General features: G+C 43.8%; 1 protein-coding gene across 3 annotated transcripts in view; it reads right to left on the reverse strand.

The window, feature by feature from the left end:
• The window catches only part of MORN1 (MORN repeat containing 1), a 261,533-nt gene that overhangs the window by 150,114 nt on the left and 88,506 nt on the right, over positions 1 to 22,913 (reverse strand). The gene's annotated exons all lie outside the window — the stretch shown is intronic.

Here is a 22,913-nt window from a genome sequence, read left to right on the forward strand (position 1 = left end):
TTAAGTGGGGCAGATTTATCAATAGGGTCATAGTGACAAATTCTGATGCCATGCATACATTTTTATTAAATGGTTTCCTTCGTCATCTCATCAAAGACATAGTGGCATATCTGTAGGTTATGCCACCAATGTCACATTGGTGTTTCTCCGCCAATCACTAGAACAAAGTGTTAGGAAAGCAATGTGGCACTTCATAATTTGTTGGCTTCGCTCAGCTGTTGTAATAATCAGTGGGTTTTGGACCCATGCTGCTCAACCGATTTGACTTTGTTCCCCTCTAGGATCGTTGTCTAGGCAGCCTCCCCAGTATTCATCCTTTAACGAAACATGGCAGTGAACTGCTCAGAGATGCGTTTGGACAACCCTTGGATGGTGGTGTTGTTGCCAATAAATGTGGCTGCCATTTTCAGACCTCATAGGGGGATAGTAAACACTGTGGTCTTGACATTTTTGGGGATCCAGAGTAACTGCAGTTCTTGTTCTGGACTTCGCTGCAGGGAGACTACCAGGTCGCTACCTCTTGTGGTGGTATCGGTGTGAGTAACAGCTGGCTCTCAGTACCAGGAGGCAACGGTGAAGTACACCTTGGATTCAGGCATAGGCAGATGAGGAGGCAGGTATAGGTCAGAGGTCACAGTACATAGAAGGTAGTCGGTCTCAGGCTGGCAGCAGGATACAGGTTGCCAACATGTAGTAGGCCACGGGTCCATATCGGGTAGCAAGATACAGACTGGTAGCAGGTAACAAGATACGGACTGGTAGCAGGTAGCAGGATACAGACTGGTAACGGGTAACAGGATTTGGATGGAACCTGTGCAGGAAGTTGCACCAAAGTTCTTCAGGCACCAGGTGTTCAGTGAGGCTGCTTTAGGAAGGCACTGGGCCTCTGGGATTGGTTGGGGGAGATAGTGAATGTGCGCGCTGATCCTTTAAGAACTGGCAAGGGAGCACGCGCCCTATGGGACATTGTGCAGGAGAGTGGCGGTGAGGAGAGGCACCTCAGCATCCAGAACCGCCAGGGAGAGATAGCATGTTGGCGGTCACGGAACTCCAACACACAGAAGCCACAGGACGCCAGCGGGGAGGTGAGCAATCCAGTGGTGAGGATTGCTACCAGGAACGGCACCCACCGCCGGCATTACAGCTATTTCTGGCCAGTAATATGGTTGGCCATTATAGTCAATGACGAATGGCGAAGGCAATTTTGCCAAAATTGGTGCGAATGTGTACATAGTCTTTAACTTGTTGGTTAATGAATTAGAAATAGCTTTGACATCAGAAAAAAAGTTGTTTCTAGGTAATGTAGTGATTTGGATTAACAGCGTGTCTGTTGTCTTATCACCAAATAATAAATGCAAAATCCATGCATGACACATGAAGGCAGAAGTCTGGTCACTATGGTGTTAAATACTGTTTTGCACCTTTCAGCAATGTTATTAAATGATCCTCTAATTGATTCACTGTATCAGACATGGAAACATCAGATGTAATAATTTAGAAAACTAAGGTTAGAGACTATAGCGGGGGTAGTTATTATGTAATACAATACTGAAATTTTTTTTTTATATATATATATATATATATATATATATATATATATATATATACATACATACATACACGTACGTACATACATACAGTGAAGGAAATAAGTATTTGATCCCTTGCTGATTTTGTAAGTTTGCCCACTGTCAAAGACATGAACAGTCTAGAATTTTTAGGCTAGGTTAATTTTACCAGTGAGAGATAGATTATATTTAAAAAAAAAAACAGAAAATCACATAGTCAAAATTATATATATTTATTTGCATTGTGCACAGAGAAATAAGTATTTGATCCCCTACCAACCATTAAGAGTTCAGCCTCCTCCAGACCAGTTACACGCTCCAAATCAACTTGGTGCCTGCATTAAAGACAGCTCTTACATGGTCACCTGTATAAAAGACTCCTGTCCACAGACTCAATGAATCAGTCTGACTCTAACCTCTACAACATTGGCAAGACCAAAGAGCTTTCTAAGGATGTCAGGGACAAGATCATAGACCTGCACAAGGCTGGAATGGGCTACAAAACCATAAGTAAGACGCTGGGTGAGAAGGAGACAACTGTTGGTGCAATAGTAAGAAAATGGAAGACATACAAAATGACTGTCAATCGACATCGATCTGGGGCTCCAGGCAAAATCTCACCTCGTGGGGTATCCTTGATCCTGAGGAAGGTGAGAGCTCAGCCGAAAACTACACGGGGGAATTTGTTAATGATCTCAAGGCAGCTGGGACCACAGATACCAAGAAAACCATTGGTAACACATTATGCCGTAATGGATTAAAATCCTGCAGTGCCCGCAAGGTCCCCCTGCTCAAGAAGGCACATGTACAGGCCCGTCTGAAGTTTGCAAATGAACATCTGGATGATTCTGAGAGTGATTGGGAGAAGGTGCTGTGGTCAGATGAGACTGAAATTTAGCTCTTTGGCATTCACTCAACTCGCCGTGTTTGGAGGAAGAGAAATGCTGCCTATGACCCAAAGAACACCGTCCCCACTGTCAAGCATGGAGGTGGAAACATTATGTTTTGGGGGTGTGTCTCTGCTAAGGGTACAGGACTACTTCACCTAATCAATGGGAGAATGGATGGAGCCATGTACCGTCAAATCCTGAGTGACAACCTCCTTCCCTTCACCAGGACATTTAAAATGGCTCGTGTCTGGGTCTTCCAGCATGACAATGACCCGAAACATACAGCCAAGGCAACAAAGGAGTGGCTCAAAAAGAAGCCAATAAGGTCATGGAGTGGCCTAGCCAGTCTCCAGACCTTAATCCCATCGAAAACTTATGGAGGGAGCTGAAGATCTGAGTTGCCAAGCGACAGCCTAGAAATCTTAATGATTTACAGATGATCTGCAAAGAGGAGTGGGCCAAAATTCCATCTAACATGTGTGCAAACCTCATCATCAACTACAAAAAACGTCTGACTGCTGTGCTTGCCAACAAGGGTTTTGCCACTAAGTATTAAGTCTTGTTTGCCAAAGGGATCAAATACTTATTTCTCTGTGCAAAATGCAAATAAATATATATAATTTTGACTATGTGATTTTCAGTTTTTTTTTTTTTATATAATCTATCTCTCACTGGTAAAATGAACCTAGCCTAAAAATTCTAGACTGTTCATGTCTTTGACAGTGGGCAAACTTACAAAATCAGCAAGGGATCAAATACTTATTTCCTTCACTGTATATATATATATATATATATATATATATATATATATATATATATATATATAAAAACAAGTACATTAAAGAAGAAGGGGCGCGTGGTAAAACCAAAAAGGGATCCCTCCTGGTAAGCCCACTAGCCCCCAATTTAGCCAATGAACAACCATTGTAAATCTAGGATCAATGCTTTGCAGACAACCACTATATATAGCGCTTCTCCTGTAACCCTTCAGCTGTTGCAAAACTACAACTCTCAGCATGGCATGCCGGTTGGAGAACACTGGCTTGTGTAAACAAGCAATAGAATGTGACCCGCAGTACTATAATGCTGACTATGGCATAACTCCTGCATAGAAAAACTAGAATTGAACATAGCTGTAGATCTTGGAGGGGGGAGAACTGATGTCATAGGGTGGGAAGGAGCATATTTTTACATTTTGAGTCTATCCAAAAAGAAACGGAACATGTAAGGCTCTGTTGACACCGGCTTCAATTGTGTCGGGTTTCTAGTGATTTTTTACAGCAAGAATTGCGTAATCTGCATAAGTACTTGTAAAATGAAATGGAAACCAAACAGAACTGATGTATTGACCCCATATAAGTCAATAAGATCCGTCAGGATTCCTTTGGATCTGTTTAAAAACGGATCCGTCAAAGCAGTCATGGCTCCATTAAGAATGGAAGCTATAACGCTAATGCGAACATTGCTTATGGAAGGTAACAATCAAAAGCTCTGTTCACACTAGCGTCATGCCTTCTATTTATAATGTAGTCATGACAGCTATGCGGTATCCATTGACTTTATTAGGGTTCATTGGGGGTTCCTTCAGGGTTTCCGGCATGGATCCTGGATTTTTGACGGCTAGAATAGTGTTGCAGAAAGTGCTATTCTTGCTGTCAAAAATAAAAGAATAGAGTAATGGAAATCCAGACGGAGGCTGGTCCTTTTTATTTAAATGAAACATAAGAACCGGGTCCTTAGTATTACACACAAATGTTACTGTTATGCAGAAATTTCATATCAACCCCACCCCCCTAATGCCTTAAAAATAATTTAAAAAAAATCTAAAAACTCTAAACTGAGGACTGCAATGTGACAAATTCTACTGACCTTGTTTCCAACCAATTTTACGGAGTACAAAAAAAAATATGAACGTGTGCGCGGCGCCTAGAAATTCAGTTTATTAAGAAGCCATTTACAGTTTGAGTTCTTGCATTGTATGGTTCACGCGTCCTTCCATCCATCGAATTGTAAATCTCTGGGTTATTTATGTGTGAGCCGCTGATGCTGCCTGTTTTCTACGAGCACTAAGGATGATTTAGTTTCTGCAGGCTCAAAATAGCACCAGAGCACAAATTTTGGTACCGAGTCCGAGAAGCGTATTTCCAAGGTGGGTTATTTATAGCTGGGTGCTGCACAGCGAGAGGAAGGAGTGGTAAAAATATATTTATGTAGTAGGATTGCACAGGAGTCCTGATGTCATTTACATTCCAGTTGCCATTGTAGAACAGGTGCAGATAACATGAAGCGATACAGTATATCTTTAAGACACTATTGTATTTTTGGTTCCGACTTTGCTCCTAATACTAAACAGTAATTATTACTTTATAAATAATATGATAAAAAATAAATAATACCAAATAGAAAAACGATCATTAAAGATACAGGCCACTGAAAAATACTATAAAATCCCAATGGGCTTGTTATCGAGCCGCCTTAGATTACTAAATGGTAAATTTGTATGGTCATATCAATGTAGGGCTGTACATTGTATCTCTCCATAACTAGGCACATTGCTCATTAACCCCTTGTCACCGCAGCCATTTTACATTTTTTTCATTTTCAATTATTCCTTCCCACATTCCAAAAGCCATTTTTTTTTTTAATTTTTCATCAACATAGCCGCATGACAGCTTATTTTTTGCAGTTTTTTGGTACCATATATCGTACATAAAAACGGAAAAAAACATTTTGGAGGGGTGAAATAGAAAAAAAACAACAACCATTCCTTTATTGTTTTTTGGGTTTCATTTTTCAAGCATTCCCCATCCAGTAACACTATGATGTACAGTTACACCAAATAACGTTAAGGGGTTAAAGGGTTATTCAAATTTGAGTAAATAAAGGTTATTCTCTGAATACTGAAAAATGATACAATTTCCAATATACTTTTTGAAGCAATTTCTGCCTGTTTTCAAGATCTCTGCTTGCTGTCATTCAATAAACAACCTTCCTTGTTTACTTCTAGGCGATGTGACGAACAGACATGTGCACGGCTCGTTAGAAGACACAGCTCTGCCGTGTAACGAGCCGCGCTCCTGTGTATCCAACACATGACCAGGACAGGATTAAATCCTCTAGAAGTAAACAATACAGATTCCTGTTAATTTACAGTAAGCAAAAATCATGAAAACCATGACGAATTTATACGGAAAATAAATTTTTTTTTTTAGACCTTTTAGTAAATACAAAGAACAACATTTATTTGCTGAAACTGGAACATTTTGGAAAAGCTTTCTATAGCAAGTAGAGAATTTGCTGAATAGAATAGATAAGAACTAGTTGATATTAAAAGGTTGCCGACCCACCGTCTATGGCCCCCTGGGTCTCAAACACGCAGTCCCTGAGGCTGTCATCTGCGGCCCGTGGGGGACCGTAGCTCCCTCGGAAAAGGAGAGAGCAGCCCGAAGGAGGAATGCGCCGGCGCTCCTTCATGACTTCATAAAGGAGCGCAGTCCCATTCCCACGCTGTATCGTTGGTGGTGGGTGAGCAATGGCCACATAGCCCCCTGTAGATATCACCCCACACCCCCTTGTAGATAGCGCTACATTCCCCCAGGGGCCCATACCTCCCTATCCGTCCCAGATTCAGCAGGACAGTCCTGGATTCTGGGCGGTGTCCCGGGCGCTGGGGGTATATCCTGCTGTCAACCCGTAACTGCGTCACAGAAACAGTTGAACCCAATGCTGAAGCAAGGAACCGTGAGCTCCCTGCTTCAGCATTAACACAGAGCAGAGGAGCAGAGGGAGCTCCTCCACTCGCCAAGGACTCCCCAGGCACAGCGCTACTTGAGCGTTGCCGGTGCTCTGGCAGGGGATTACGCTCCAGGGGTAGCCCCTGATGTCACTGTCCATATATGGACAGTGACATCAGGGGTTTTCTCTAGGAGCGGAATTCCTGGGCTATGCTCTGGCTGGTGATTGCACTCCTAGAGGCAGTCCCAATGGCGCTATCCATGGGGGGTGGCATTATCTACAGAGGGCAATGTAGCAGTAACTACAGAGGGCAGTGTGTCATTATCTACAGAGGGCATTGTGGCACTATCTAAGAAGGGCTGCCCAATCTTGACAAACGCTGCCAACTGAGCCGCCAGACTGCATTTAGCGTCACTTAAACTGGAAAACTGGATTGTTAAAATAAGCACGTGGAGTAAACTCGCTAATTTCCATTAAGTTTAAACCTAGCGCTATTATTATAGTAATGTAGTATAGTTATAGTAATGTAGTATTGTTATAGTAATGTAGTATAGTTATAGTAATGTAGTATTCTTATAGCAATGTAGTATTAGTAATGTAGTATAATTATAGTAATGTAGTATTGTTATTGTAGTAATGTAGTATTGTTATAGTAATGTGGTATTATAGTAATGTATTATTATTATAGTAATGTAGTATTGTTATAGTAATGTAGTATTATTATAGTAATGTAGTATTTATATAGTAATGTAGTATTGTTATAGTAATGTAGTATAGTTATAGTAATGTAGTATTCTTATAGCAATGTAGTATTAGTAATGTAGTATAATTATAGTAATGTAGTATTATAGTAATGTAGTATTGTTATTGTAGTATTGTTATAGTAATGTGGTATTATTATAGTATTTTAGTAATGTAGTATTATAGTAATGTGGTATTATAGTAATGTAGTATTGTTATTATAGTAATATAGTATTGTTATTTTTATTATAGTAATGTAGAATTATTTTTATTATAGTAATGTAGAATTATTTTTATTATAGTAATGTAGTATTATAGTAATGTAGTATTATTATAGTAATGTAGTATTATTATAGTAATAATGTAGTTCAAATACGTAATTAACAACAATTTTGTATTGTATCAAATTTTAAAGTAATGCGGTCTGTCAACTTCAAATTTTTTCTATGTGTGGCCCATTTACCTGGCCGAGTTTGAGATCCCTGATCTACACAGACTATTAGCAGCAATTTTGCCGTTTCCACAAATTAAATAAAGCTTTTTTCCTTTTTCCAGACCCGTTTTTGAAAAAACTAAATTCAGGTTAGAATTAGGACCATAAATAGAACCACTCGAATGAGCCCTTAAAGGCTATGTACACCTTTGGAAAAAAAAATTAACAAAATGTATTAAATCAATGTGTTATTTGTTTTTTTTTATCAATTTCAAATTGACTTTTATTAAAACATTTTTTTACTTTTTACCATACAGCTGCTATGTATCCTGTGTACATAGAAGCTGCATCGCTCTGAAGCTGAACTGACGGCTGGGCTGAAAGCGGGTCCTACGTGTCTCTGGCACACAGGATCCAGTTAATATTGATCACATCGTCGATATTAACTGGATTATCCCAAATTCCTATGTAACGGCAGCCTCCTCATTGGCTGATGGAAAAAAGTCAACAGCATTCCTCATCATGACTCACAACTTTCATAGACTCCTTTTATGGCTTGTTTCCATTTTGTATGTTGATGGATCTACTTGAAGTCCCAATTTGTTATAAAGTTCCTTTGCATATGAGGTGTAGTGACAAGACACAGGACAAAAAATCTAAAAGAATATTTAGAAAAGTGACAAATATTTGTAGCTTGGCAACAACCTAAGACAAGCCAAGACACCACACAAAGCCACCAACCAATACTTGTCGGGGGAGGCATAATAGAAACGCGTTCTTACTTGATTCTTCAATCTCTGTTTATAAATAACCTTGTGAAATTCAAAGAAAATACTTTTTTTTTTTTCTTTTTTGCACAATTTTCTTCGGCAGTCTTCATTTTAAATCTTACTTGCTGCTTGAAGAAGCCTTGACTGAATGAAAATGCTTTTAAGAAGGTGAGAAGGATAAAATTCTTGCTGTGCAGAGAAAAATGTCAATTTTCCATATGTGAAATATTAACATTTTCACTACTGAATTCAGAAGCCTGTTGTGTTCAGCACATTCATAAGAAAACACAGACACGAGGCAGAAGCCACTCTATGTTTCTCCAGTTTTAAATAGTATTAGAATTCTATTCCGAGACAGATATTCGCTTTCTGCCGTACATTCAGTATTGATAACCAATTCCTCAATTTGACAGTCTGACTTTAGGAATTTGGACAGCTGTTTTTCACTGAATATACAAAATTAATTATTAATAAAAATACAAAGCTCCAGGAAATATAAAGAAGCCAATGAGGAGACAAATGTTGCATTATAACATAGTGGATTTAGGATGAGGATTTAGTATTCCAGTCGTACAGTGGAGAGAGAAAGTTGTGGTGCGTTTAGAATTATCTGTATTTCTGCATTAAAATTACTTCAATGAAATTTGATCGTCATCTACGTCCTAATAATAGATAATATGAATACATGAATAACACAGGAATACTTCTCATTTGTGTTTTTATTAAACGATGATAAAACCAGCTTTGTATTTTTGGAGGAGTAATGTTCTTCTCTGGGGTTATACTGTAATGATGGGGGTAGGGAAACAGACAAGTGAGCCCTAATCTACCCGCCACTCAGTCCCTGCCTAATTGCAACGACCCGCCCTAGGCGACGGGGTACAACTGGGCGACGGTCCCTACGCTCAATAAGTGCACGACAGACAAACAGACAAGGGTACACAGAAGCAAAGGGAAATGGGGCAGTTGACCACGGCAACACCGTGAACAACAAGAGTGGTGAATGAGCCGAGTCAAACCAGGAGTGTATGAGGTACCAAACGCAGAGCAGGAGAGTAGTCAGTAAGCCAGGGTCAGTATGAAGCAGGGTCAAATAGTTCAGAAGCTGCAGCAGGGCCAGGAAACCAAAACGAGAAGAATCACAAGCAAGGAGGAACAGGAAAGGCAGGTATAAATAGACAGAGGGCGGGAGCTAGCTCCGTCTGGCCAGGCTGTGATAGGCTCTCCCACTCCTAAGCCTGCCATCCTGAGTGGTGGAAGATGGAGTCAGTCTCACAGACATAGAAGCAGGTGCAGACTGATTACCTATGGGCGTTGACACAGAAGCTGTGCCTGGCAGATCCTTTACATATATATTCAAGGCCTGTTCTTATTTTATTTATTTTTTTGTATTATTATTTTTGTCACCTGTCCTGGGAAGCACCTAAAACACATCTGTAGGCAATGACTTCATTTACACCTTATTCAACCCTGTGTTACGGTACATGGTGTCACGGCAGGGCCGCTTTAACCATAGGGAAAATAGTGCATTTGCACCCTGGCAGCGGCACCATTTATAACTATATCCATGTCAACGGGACCCGGATAGAGTTGAAAACTATGGTGGAGCATTATGGAAGAATTATATATTGTGTGTGTGTGTGGGGGGGCACTATGGGGCATTACACTGCATAGGGGGGACTGTGGGGCATGATACAATGTTGGGGGCACAATGGGTGTATTTTTCTGTGTGGGGGGCACTATGAGGTTATTATTTTACCTCTTACCAGAAAGTGGAAGCACACTCATGACTTCTTTGTACTTGGCCCACTAATGTGTTGAAATGCTAATGAGTAATGGTACACAAAGTTCTTACAGATCTTTATTATTAGAGTGACACCTTATGGTACCTTATTCTACCCTAGAATCAATGTTTCAAGTAAAAAACAAACTATAGCATGCATTGAAGAATGCCACAATTCTATACATAAACACACACAGAGGTATCGGATAAAGCCAGGGTCGGGAAAACAGCTCAATGCACAAAACAGGGGTTTCAGAATGCAGAATGCAGTCCAGATTGACTATTATTCATTAAATTGCCCCATTTCCCTCCAATTCCCAATGCCCTACACACACATGAATACTTCCCAACCGTCCCGTTTTTCAAGAGATTGTTCTGCAAAAGGGACCTAAAAGGGAGTAGTGCTTATGCAAATGAGCCGCAAAATAGGAGATCTTGGGAGGTTTTGTAGGCGTTTGTGGGCGGATCAGAGCGGGGCTTTAGGGTAAGGCCACAGGGAGCGGCACTGACCCGGCGATGCAGCCAAGAACCGTGCCGGCAGCAAATAGTATAGCTGTCAAATAGTCTGTCAATGGCCGTGCAATTAAAACGGCCCTTTACCTGTAAAATCTTGTGGCCATGAAGGATGTATTAATTAATGGTCGCACGATTTTGCAGGGAAAGGACTGCAACAACGCGCTGCCATTAACAGGCTATTTGACAGCTGCGCCGAACATGGACGGGTCAGAGCCGCAGTGAGTGGCGTTACCATAAAATGTCCTATGAATGGGGATTCAATCATTGGGCGGAATGTATACATGTGCAGTTCTCACACATCCGAAGTAGAGTCTGCAAGCACCTGCAGCACCTCTTCCAGCTCCATCTCTCCCCTCTCATATTACAGTGAGAAAAAGAGCAAAAAACACGGCGCCACATAGTGTAGGTCAGTTGGTTAAGCAGGTAAGAGATTGAGAATGTACCATGCTCACCTGATGACAAAGGTTTAAGTCACGATATAAATCCACAAGTGCTGCTGCCAGATCCAGGCCGGTTACCGTATAGGTAACCGCTTGACGAGATGAACAAGTGGATAGAAAGAAGGTTGGATCTTTTTAAGGCGCTCCTGCGTGGTACGGTCGAATAAATGGCAAACAGATTGTTTTGGAGATAGAATCTGTTTTTATTAAAGAAATAAGTGGCTACGCGTTTCGACGCTGCACTAGCGGCTTCCTCACGCCTGAGGAAGACGCTAGTGCAGCGTCGAAACGCGTAGCCACTTATTTCTTTAATAAAAACAGATTCTGTCTCCAAAACAATCTGTTTGCCATTTATTCGACCGTACCACGCAGCAGCGCCTTAAAAAGATCCAACCTTCTTTCTATCCCCTTGTTCATATATATTACAGGGAAGCACTGATTGGTTACGGTGGGATCTGGTTACACAGTGAACGCCTATTCCTGAACAAAATGTAGCAAATCCTTACAAATGCACTAAAGGAAATAATTCATCATACTCCAACACATACAGCATCATCAAACTACTCCAGCCCCCCTCATCCCAGCTCAGTATGGGCCAATAGAAGTCTATGGGCACCATGTAACGGATCTGTACAACATAGCTCTGTATTACAGAGTGTACACGAGCCCTAAGTCAGTAATAACCCATTAGTACTGGTCCAGCCATACAATGAGTTTTTATAATCGTGTAATATAATTTTCTTTAAATGTAAAAGGAAAAATGACATATGTACTGTGAAAGAGCTACCTTTAGCCTCTGCCACATGCCTAATTATAAATGTGGATATTGCATTTCAGCTGTCTGAGGCCCAGGGATTCCTCTATAGTCTGTTACATTTAAGACTGACTGGAAGTTCTGAATCTAGAAGAACAGCCATCGTCACAGGTCCCAAAATAGGCTACACATCTCAGAAAAATACAATTTCAGCACAATTTCATCTTTTATTTTTTTCCCAATTTCTGCAAGTTGTTTCGATGTGAAAGATAAAAATTACAATAATTTTGTTTTTTAATCTTAATAGTGGCAAACTTCTGTGCGGATAAAAAAAAGAAAACGAGCTCCAAATCCCCTACATCGGCATAGAGTTAAATGATAAAATTCTGCCTGTCTGTTCCCCCACTTCAGGAAGTTTAGATTTCTGCATAATATTTATGACTTGACCTCAATAATAAAACTGTATACGGTAGGCTCCTATGCTCCCTCTAGTGGTGGCTGAATCCAACCCGAATTTTATCATCTAACCCTATGGAAACGTTCAGTAAAAAGGAAAAAAGGTCGGAGAAATCCAAGGCCACAGCCGTATAAGGATGAGATATTTTAATTGTACATGTAACGTTCAGACATAGCAGAAATGGTGCAGATTTTCTGGCCGGATTTGCGGTCAGAACATCCACAGTGGAATACAGTAGTAGCAGAGTAGATGAAATTTGAATCAATCTCATCCATACACTGACCAGCTGTGCGGAGTTTTAAATCTGCAGCATGTCAATTCCTGTCACGGATTACCTGGTGGTTTTGTTGTGAATCTTCCCCATTGATCTCAATAGGGCAGTAAAAATCTGTAACAAAACCAAATTGTAGTGCATTGTGCTGTGAATTACCGGCAGATCGCACAGCAAAAGTCCAGGTAGTAGAATAAGATTAAAATTGTAAAGGATCTGCCAGGCACAGCTTCTGTGTCAACGCCCATAGGTAATCAGTCTGCACCTGCTTCTATGTCTGTGAGACTGACTCCATCTTCCACCACTCAAGATGGCAGGCTTAGGAGTGGGAGAGCCTATCACAGCCTGGTCAGACGGAGCTAGCTCCCGCCCTCTGTCTATTTATACCTGCCTTTCCTGTTCCTCCTTGCTTGCGATTCTTCTCGTTTGGTTTCCTGGCCCTGCTGCAGCTTCTTGAACTATTTGACCCTGCTTCATACTGATCCTGGCTTACTGACTACTCTCCTGCTCTGCGTTTGGTACCACGTACACTCCTGGTTTGACTCGGCTTGTTCACTACTCTCCTGCTCTGCGTTTGGTACCTCGTACACTCCTGGTTTGACTCGGCTCGTTCACCACTCTTGTTGCTCACGGTGTTGCCGTGGGCAACTGCCCCATTTCCCTTAGCTTTGTGTACCCTTGTCTGTTTGTCTGTCGTGCACTTACTGAGCGTAGGGACCGTCGCCCAGTTGTACACCATCGCCTAGGGCAGGTCGTTGCAAGTAGGCAGGGACTGAGTGGCGGGTAGATTAGGGCTCACTTGTCTGTTTCCCTACCCCCATCATTACAAAAATAAGTACAATTAAAAAAACAAAACTATACTCACCTCTCGTGGCAACCCTTCCCTGGTTGCCCGTCCATCTCTGTACAGTCAGAGACCATCTGGGAGAAATCCAGGCCACGGGAGCACAAAGAAAAAGTGAGTATAGTGTTTTTTTGGGGGATTTTTTTTGCAGGATTTTCTGTGGACATTTTCTGCAGCAAATCAGTACGAGTGGACATACTTCTTGCCTGTCACGTACATATCCATCCAACCTCCAGCACCGTCTCTTCTCCTCACCAGCTGCCTCGACATTGAGTGTTGCGGCAGGGATGGCAGGGATGCCGGGCAACGCATGTGCAGAACAGTGTGGCTGCCCGGAAATAGAGAGGCAGGATGGAATATTAAAATCCCTATTACATTGGCCACACTTTGTCACTTGCCCTTTACCAACAGTTGTTGGCAGTTGTAGCCCTTCCTATACTTTCTTCCATGTGGCTAATACCAGTGTAGCTCAGTGGTCATGGTCAGCACAGGTTTCAGCTACGGCCTAGGAGAGAATAGTAGAGGATCTCTGGAATGGTGACACTTATGTTACTGGTGAAAAGCGTAATTTTGATTTCTTTTGCCTGGATTTTAACTTAAAGTGTAGCTAAACGTTCGACAAACTTCTGACATGTCATAGAGACATGTCAGAAGTTTGTATTAGTGGGGGTTTGAGAACTGAGACCCCCACCAATCGCTAGAACGAAGCAGCTGAAGTGATCGTGTGAGCGCTCAGCTGCTTCGTGTATGTTCGCCTTTTTTCCGGAAATAAATGTATTGTGTACGGGCTCAATAGAAAGTCTCCGGAAAAAGCCGAACAGAAACGAAGCAGCTCAGTGCTCACACGAGGGCTTCAGCTGCTTCGTTGTAGCGATTGGTGGGGGTCTCAGTGCTCGGACCCCCACCAATCCAAAGTTCTGACATGTCACTATGACATGTCGGAAGTTTGTCGAACATTTAGCTACACTTTAAAGTTCATTATATAAATTGTATGAAGGACTCTCCTTGATTACGTCTAGTGGTGACTGTACACAGACAATTTTTATCATTTATTTTATATTATGCGGCAGATTTGGAGCTTTGTATCATAAAAGAAAAAATAGTGTACAAAGGTAAACATTCACTTTACGTATAATTAGCCTGTAAAGGATCTGCCAGGCACTACGTCTGTGGAGACTCCCAGGGTTAATCAGTCGACACCTGAGGCCAGACCTCTTAGACTGACACCGGCTCCCACCAATCAGGGTGGCAGGCTCAGGAGTGGGAGAGCCTATCGCGGCCTGGTCAGTCAGAGTTAGCTCCGCCCCCTGTCCATTTATACCTGCAGTTTTCTCTTCCTCATTGCTTGTTATTCTTTTGGATTCCTGGCCCCACTGCTGCTTGCTCCAGCCTGCTTCTGCCGTGCTTCTGCCTTGCTGCAGTTCTCCTTGACTTGACTTGCTTTGCTTTGCTTTGCCCCTGGCTTGCTTCTGTCTCCGTGCCCGCTCGGGTTACTCACTTCGTCCTGGTCCTGACTGTTCGTTCGCCGCTCCGTTTCCTCGTGGCGTTCCGTGGCTACTGCCCCTTCCCTTGCGTGTTCCCTGTTTGTTTTCCTGTGCACTTAGACAGCGTAGGGACCGCCGCCCAGTTGTACCTCGTCGCCTAGGGCGGGTCGTTGCAAGTAGGCAGGGACAGGGCGGTGGGTAGATTAGGGCTCACTTTCCCTTCACCTCCTTCCTGCCATCACAGAATAACAAGCCCTTACCTAGTCTACCATTTCTCCTACGCTGTCGCTATCATGGACCCCCTTGAGACCCTGACCCAGCAGATGCAGGGCCTCTCCCTACAGGTCCAGGCCCTGGCCCAAAGGGTTGGGCGCACCACCTCACCTCTAGAACCCGACCTCAAGTTACCTGACCGGTTTTCAGGGGACCGTAAGACGTTTCTCTCCTTCCGGGAGAGTTGCAGACTATATTTCCGCCTTAAGCCCCACTCCTCAGGTTCCGAGAACCAGCGGGTGGGTATCATCATATCCCGACTCCAGGAAGGGCCCCAAGAGTGGGCCTTCTCCTTGGCTCCTGACGCCCCTGAACTTTCCTCTGTTGATCGTTTTTTCTCTGCCCTCGGACTCATTTACGACGAGACTGACAGGACTGCTTTAGCCGAGAGTCAGTTGGTGACCTTACGTCAGGGTAGGAGACCGGTTGAGGAATACTGTTCTGATTTTAGGAAGTGGTGCGTAGCTTCTCAGTGGAACGATCCGGCCCTAAGGTGCCAGTTTAGGTTAGGATTATCTGACGCCCTGAAGGATCTGCTGGTTAGCTACCCCTCGTCTGACTCTCTTGACCAGGTTATGGCCCTAGCAGTACGACTTGACCGACGTCTCAGGGAACGTCAGCTAGAACGCTTCAGTGTGCTCCCCTCTGACTTTTCTGCGATCCCCCCCGAGGTCCCGCCTCCTCGCCCCTCCACGGAGGACTCGGAGGTACCTATGCAACTCGGGGCCTCCATGTCCCCTCGACAACGTAGGGAGTTTCGCAGAATGAACGGTCTCTGCTTCTACTGTGGGGACGACAAGCATCTACTGAACACCTGTCCCAGGCGCAAGAATAAGAAGCCGGAAAACTTCCGCGCCTAAGTGATCATCGGGGAGGTCACTTGGGCGCACAGGTATTTCCCGTTAATGTGAAACGCAATAAAATTTTGCTTCCCTTTCAGGTCTCGTTTGCTGGCCGGTCTGCCACGGGCAGTGCTTTCGTGGATTCTGGCTCATCTGCTAATATCATGTCTGTTGAATTTGCTATGTCTCTAAAGATGCCTTGTATTGATTTACCTTATCCTATCCCTGTAGTAGGAATCGACTCTACTCCCCTTGCTAATGGTTATTTTACTCAGCATACTCCTGTTTTTGAACTCCTGGTTGGCTCCATGCATTTTGAGCAGTGCTCTGTACTGGTAATGCAGGGATTATCGTCTGATCTGGTTTTAGGCCTTCCCTGGTTGCAGTTGCATAATCCCACGTTTGATTGGAATACTGGGGATCTCACCAAATGGGGTAATGAATGTCTTATGTCATGTCTTTCTGTTAACTCTATTTCTCCCCGGGAGGAGGTAAACACGCTTCCTGAGTTCGTTCAGGACTTCGCCGATGTGTTTTCTAAGGAGGCCTCCGAGGTGTTGCCCCCCCATAGAGATTACGATTGCGCTATCGATTTGGTGCCTGGTGCCAAGCTTCCTAAAGGTAGGATATTTAATCTTTCATGTCCTGAACGTGAAGCCATGAGGGTGTATATCCAGGAATGCCTGGCCAAGGGTTTCATTCGCCCCTCGACTTCTCCTGTAGGTGCTGGCTTCTTCTTCGTGGGGAAGAAGGATGGTGGTCTTAGGCCGTGCATTGATTATCGTAACCTGAATAAGGTCACTGTAAGGAACCAGTACCCACTTCCTTTGATTCCGGATCTTTTTAATCAGGTTCAGGGAGCCCAATGGTTTTCTAAGTTCGATCTACGGGGGGCATATAACCTTATCCGCATCAAAGAGGGGGATGAGTGGAAAACTGCGTTCAACACACCCGAGGGTCATTTCGAATACCTGGTCATGCCCTTTGGGTTGTGTAACGCCCCTGCTGTCTTCCAGAATTTTATTAATGAAATCCTGAGAGAGTACCTGGGTAATTTTCTTGTTGTGTACCTTGATGACATACTGGTGTTTTCCAAGGACTGGTCCTCTCACGTGGAGCATGTCAGGAAGTTGCTCCAGGTCCTTCGGGAGAATAATCTGTTTGCTAAGACTGAAAAATGTGTCTCTGGGGTACAGGAGATACCATTTTTAGGGCAAATCCTCACTCCTCATGAATTCCGCATGGACCCTGCCAAGGTTCAAGCTGTGGCGGAATGGGTCCAACCTGCCTCCCTTAAGGCGTTACAGTGTTTTTTAGGGTTCGCCAACTATTACAGGAGATTTATTGCCAACTTCTCGGTCGTCGCTAAGCCTCTTACGGACCTTACCCGCAAGGGTGCTGATGTCCTCCATTGGCCCCCTGAGGCCGTCCAGGCCTTTGAGACTCTCAAGAAGTGCTTTATCTCGGCCCCCGTGCTGATTCAGCCCAACCAAGAGGAGCCATTTATTGTGGAGGTTGACGCTTCCGAGGTGGGAGTGGGGGCCGTCTTGTCCCAGGGTACCAGCTCCCTCACCCATCTCCGCCCCTGTGCTTACTTCTCTAGGAAGTTTTCGCCCACGGAGAGTAACTATGATATTGGCAACCGCGAACTTCTAGCCATTAAATGGGCTTTTGAGGAGTGGCGGCACTTCCTGGAGGGGGCCAGACACCAGGTAACGGTCCTTACGGATCACAAGAATCTGGTTTTCCTAGAATCGGCCCGGAGGCTTAATCCTAGACAAGCTCGGTGGGCACTATTCTTTACCAGATTTAATTTCTTGGTTACCTATAGGGCTGGGTCCAAGAATATTAAGGCTGATGCTCTGTCACGTAGTTTCATGGCCAATCCTCCTTCCGAGAAGGATCCCGCTTGTATTTTACCCCCTGGTATAATCGTCTCTGCCACGGATTCTGATTTAGCTTCTGATATCGCGGCTGATCAGGGTGCAGCTCCCGGGAACGTCCCTGGGGACAAACTGTTTGTTCCCCTGCAATACCGGCTGAGGGTACTCAGGGAAAACCATGACTCCGCTCTATCTGGTCATCCTGGCATCTTGGGCACCAAACACCTCATTACCAGAAACTATTGGTGGCCTGGGTTGCCTAAAGATGTTAGGGCTTACGTCGCCGCTTGTGAGGTTTGCGCTAGGTCCAAAACCCCTAGGTCCCGACCTGCGGGCCTACTACGTCCCTTGCCCATTCCCCAGAGACCTTGGACCCATATCTCCATGGATTTTATCACCGATTTGCCTCCATCTCAGGGCAAGTCGGTGGTGTGGGTGGTAGTCGACCGCTTCAGCAAGATGTGCCACTTTGTGCCCCTTAAGAAGCTACCTAACGCCAAGACGTTAGCTTCTTTGTTTGTGAAACACATCCTGCGTCTCCATGGGGCCCCAGTCAATATCGTTTCGGACAGAGGGGTACAATTTGTTTCCTTATTTTGGAGAGCCTTTTGTAAAAAGTTGGAGATTGATCTGTCCTTCTCCTCCGCCTTCCATCCCGAAACTAACGGCCAAACGGAAAGGACCAACCAATCCCTGGAACAATATTTAAGGTGTTTCATCTCTGACTGTCAATTCGATTGGGTCTCATTCCTTCCCCTTGCTGAATTTTCCCTGAATAACCGGGTCAGTAACTCGTCAGGGGTCTCCCCGTTTTTCTGTAATTTCGGGTTTAACCCAAGGTTCTCCTCCGTCTCCCCTGGTTGTTCCAATAATCCTGAGGTAGAGGATGTTCATCGGGAACTGTGCACTGTCTGGGCCCAGGTTCAGAAGAACCTAGAGGCGTCCCAGAGCGCACAAAAGATTCAGGCGGATAGTAGACGTTCTGCTAACCCCCGGTTTGTCGTCGGGGATTTGGTCTGGTTGTCGTCCAGGAACTTGCGCCTTAAGGTCCCGTCCAGTAAGTTTGCTCCCCGATTTATTGGGCCTTATAAGGTCATTGAAGTCCTCAACCCTGTATCCTTCCGTCTGGAGCTGCCCCCATCCTTCCGCATACACGACGTCTTTCATGCTTCCCTCCTTAAACGCTGCTCCCCGTCCTGGTCCCCCTCTAGGAAACCTCCTGTTCCCGTTCTCACCCCTGAGGGGGTGGAATTCGAGGTGGCCAAGATTGTGGACAGTAGGATGATCCAGGGCTCCCTCCAGTACCTGGTCCATTGGAGAGGATACGGGCCGGAGGAGAGGACTTGGGTACCTGCTCGAGATGTTCACGCTGGGGTATTGGTCAGGAGGTTCCACCTTCTCTTCCCCACTAAACCGGGTCCTCTTAGTAAGGGTCCGGTGGCCCCTCATAAAAGGGGGAGTACTGTAAAGGATCTGCCAGGCACTACGTCTGTGGAGACTCCCAGGGTTAATCAGTCGACACCTGAGGCCAGACCTCTTAGACTGACACCGGCTCCCACCAATCAGGGTGGCAGGCTCAGGAGTGGGAGAGCCTATCGCGGCCTGGTCAGTCAGAGTTAGCTCCGCCCCCTGTCCATTTATACCTGCAGTTTTCTCTTCCTCATTGCTTGTTATTCTTTTGGATTCCTGGCCCCACTGCTGCTTGCTCCAGCCTGCTTCTGCCGTGCTTCTGCCTTGCTGCAGTTCTCCTTGACTTGACTTGCTTTGCTTTGCTTTGCCCCTGGCTTGCTTCTGTCTCCGTGCCCGCTCGGGTTACTCACTTCGTCCTGGTCCTGACTGTTCGTTCGCCGCTCCGTTTCCTCGTGGCGTTCCGTGGCTACTGCCCCTTCCCTTGCGTGTTCCCTGTTTGTTTTCCTGTGCACTTAGACAGCGTAGGGACCGCCGCCCAGTTGTACCTCGTCGCCTAGGGCGGGTCGTTGCAAGTAGGCAGGGACAGGGCGGTGGGTAGATTAGGGCTCACTTTCCCTTCACCTCCTTCCTGCCATCACATAGCCATTATTGGTTTAAGACCTTAGAGGGGTAAGGCTTTGTTCACATATACGTTAGGGCTCTATTTTGACGTTCAACAACGCTATTGATTCCGTCAAAACGACTGAACTTTTGTACAACCGAGACAAACGGAAACCATTGGGACCGGATCCGTCACCATTGCAATCAATGGTGATGGAAACGGAAACCTATGGTTTCAGTTTGTGTCAGTCAGGGCTCTATTCTGACGGAAACCTCCGACGGAACGTCAGAATAGAGCCCTAACGGATATGTGAACAAAGCCTAACTAAACTGTCAGAAAACTTCTGACATCTTATAGTGACATGTTAGAAGTTTTGATCGGTGGCATCTGAGCACGGAGACCCTCACTGATCACTAAAATGAAGCGGCAGAAGTGCTCGGGTGAGCGCTGAGCCGCTTAATTTCTGATTGGCTTTTTTCTGAAAGCTGAGCAGTTGGTCTACGGGCTCATAGACTTTCTATTGAGTCCGTATACCGTTACCTCGGCTTTCCACGAAAAGCCGATCAGAAACCAAGCGGCTTAGCGCTCACCCGAGCACTTCTGCCGCTTCGTTTTAGCAATCGGTGGGGGTCTAAGTGTTCGGACCCCCACCGATGAAAACTTCTGACATGTCACTATGACATGTCAGACGTTTTCTGAAAGTTTAGTTACCCTTTAATTCCTAATATTTATGGCAACGTTTTTTTTAACGAAATATTAATTACATTATGTCCATGCAATGAAACGTGCGCAGCATTGGTTTTATCATCATTGGATTATTCATATATTATTCAGTTAGAACAGCGTTACAATTTTCATCAAGTATTTTGATATAATATTTTGATATAATATTTATTTTATGATTTACAATATTAACAAATTCACGGAAATACTTATATATGCATTTGTAGAGTTATTTAGTCTTGGTCGCCATCTAACGCGTCTAAATACGTGAGGAAAATATTTAGGACAGTGCTCCGGCTATTATTTGTAAGTAAGATGTGATCATTCTTTATGAGTATTCTGCACTGAACTCCATTGTAGCGTCAACCATGGACGACTCTTTCAAGGATTGGGAAAAAAACTTATTTACTGGCCATACATAGTATATAAAAGACACTGCTCATCTTTCATGGATAGTTCTACGAGTTCCTAGAAAGTCAATAAAATCATGTCTTAGGTTTGTACATTATTGCATCATAAGTTGGTGAGTTGTGTCCTGTGTTCTGTACTCACTATAGCCAGCAATGTATTTTTTATCTATTTATGCTCATTCATTTTCTCTATCTTCTTGTTCCCTCATAGGCAACACATTTTTCAATTCTTATCAGATTGCCCTGTAACAGACCATGAACTTGCGGATGTCAGTCAACCAGATGTATATGCTTAAGGCATAAAAAAAAATCTCCATGCTTTTTGGAAATCTTTTTTTCCCAAAATTTCACATTGTGGTTATTTAACTTGTTCCTGCACAGTAAAAGTATGTTGCCAGCAAGAATGGATAACTACAATTCCCGCTCTGTTCACGCTTGTGTTATGCGGTTTCAGTCAGGGATTTGCAATACTATTCTTGTCGAAAATACATCAAATATATCAGAACCCTGGCGGAAACCTCACAGAACCCATTATAAATCAATGGGACTGTTGAATAGCAGCGGAGCTGCAGCATGGCCGCTATACAGTAGTTGGAGCCATCGGCTTCCGACACCGACCCTGCACAGCTTCCCGCGCCCGGAGGCAGCTAGAACAGCTGATCAGTGTGGGGTCCAGATGTTGGACCCCCACCGATCATATACTGATGTGGTTAGGTCATCAGTATAAAAACAAGCCCCAAGCCTGGACAAAGTAAGGCCAAAATAGGCCTAGTCATTAAAGGGTTAAGCAGAACGTGTGTGTGATGTTCGGGAGAACATGTCTCAAACAGTGTGTAAGTAATACAAATAGAACTGTGGGAGGGATCCTCCAGCTCACCTTGGATGCAGGTTTTCTGCGCTCTGCGCCTGGATCTCCGTGACGGCTCACGGTGTTGAAGACAGAAAAAAAGCAAACAAAGGTAGAGGATCCAGCACAATCAGTTAAAATAGAACATGGTTCCAATTTTATTGGGGTAGTTTGTTACAAGATCAATCCCGAGTGTAGTATTTAGAGATAGGTAGATAGGTGCCTACGCGTTTCAGACGCTCATCACGTCCTTCCTCTAATGGAAAGTTAAGACTAAAGCCAAAGCATTCCCTATATGTCATTTGTAATTTTTAGCTTGAGCAGTAATTTCAACGTCGATTATTGGTTTACATCAGAGAGCTGCCCAGTTGTCATATTCCGTACGGATAGACTACATAGAATCACGTATGTCATATTTTGTGTGGATAGACTACATAGAATCACGTATGTCATATTCCGTATGGATAGACTACATAGAATCACGTATGTCATATTCCGTATGGATAGACTACATAGAATCACGTATGTCATATTCCGTATGGATAGACTACATAGAATCACGTATGTCATATTCCGTGTGGATACACTACATAGAATCACGTATGTCATATTCCGTATAGATAGACTACATAGAATCACATATGTCATATTCCGTATGGATAGACCACATAGAATCACGTATGTCATATTCCGTATGGATAGACTATATAGAATCACGTATGTAATTTTCCGTGTGGATAGACTACATAGAATCACGTATGTCATATTCCGTATGGATAGACTACATAGAATCACGTATGTCATATTCCGTGTGGATAGACTACAGAGAATCACGTATGTCATATTCCGTATAAATAGACTACATAGAATCACATATGTCATATTCCGTATGGATAGACTACATAGAATCACGTATGTCATATTCCGTATGGATAGACTACATAGAATCACGTATGTCATATTCCGTATGGATAGACTACATAGAATCACGTGTGAAGGATGATTTATTTGCTTATATTCTCTGTATGAAATTACATTGTGAATTATCAAGCAGGAGGCTGAATTACTAAGATATGTATTATGTGAAAGTGATGATAATGTTTAAATGATTTAGTTTCGTGCAGCAGCCATCTTGTCTGGAGTTCCCATCTTGGTTTTATTGTAGTGAATAGAAAAGTCATTGTTCCTTTAATACAAGTAATGTTGATTTCGTATGTTTTATCTTTGACCTTGGTTCC

The sequence above is a fragment of the Rhinoderma darwinii genome, chromosome 10 (genome assembly GCF_050947455.1).
Source record: "Rhinoderma darwinii isolate aRhiDar2 chromosome 10, aRhiDar2.hap1, whole genome shotgun sequence".
NCBI lineage: Eukaryota > Metazoa > Chordata > Amphibia > Anura > Rhinodermatidae > Rhinoderma > Rhinoderma darwinii.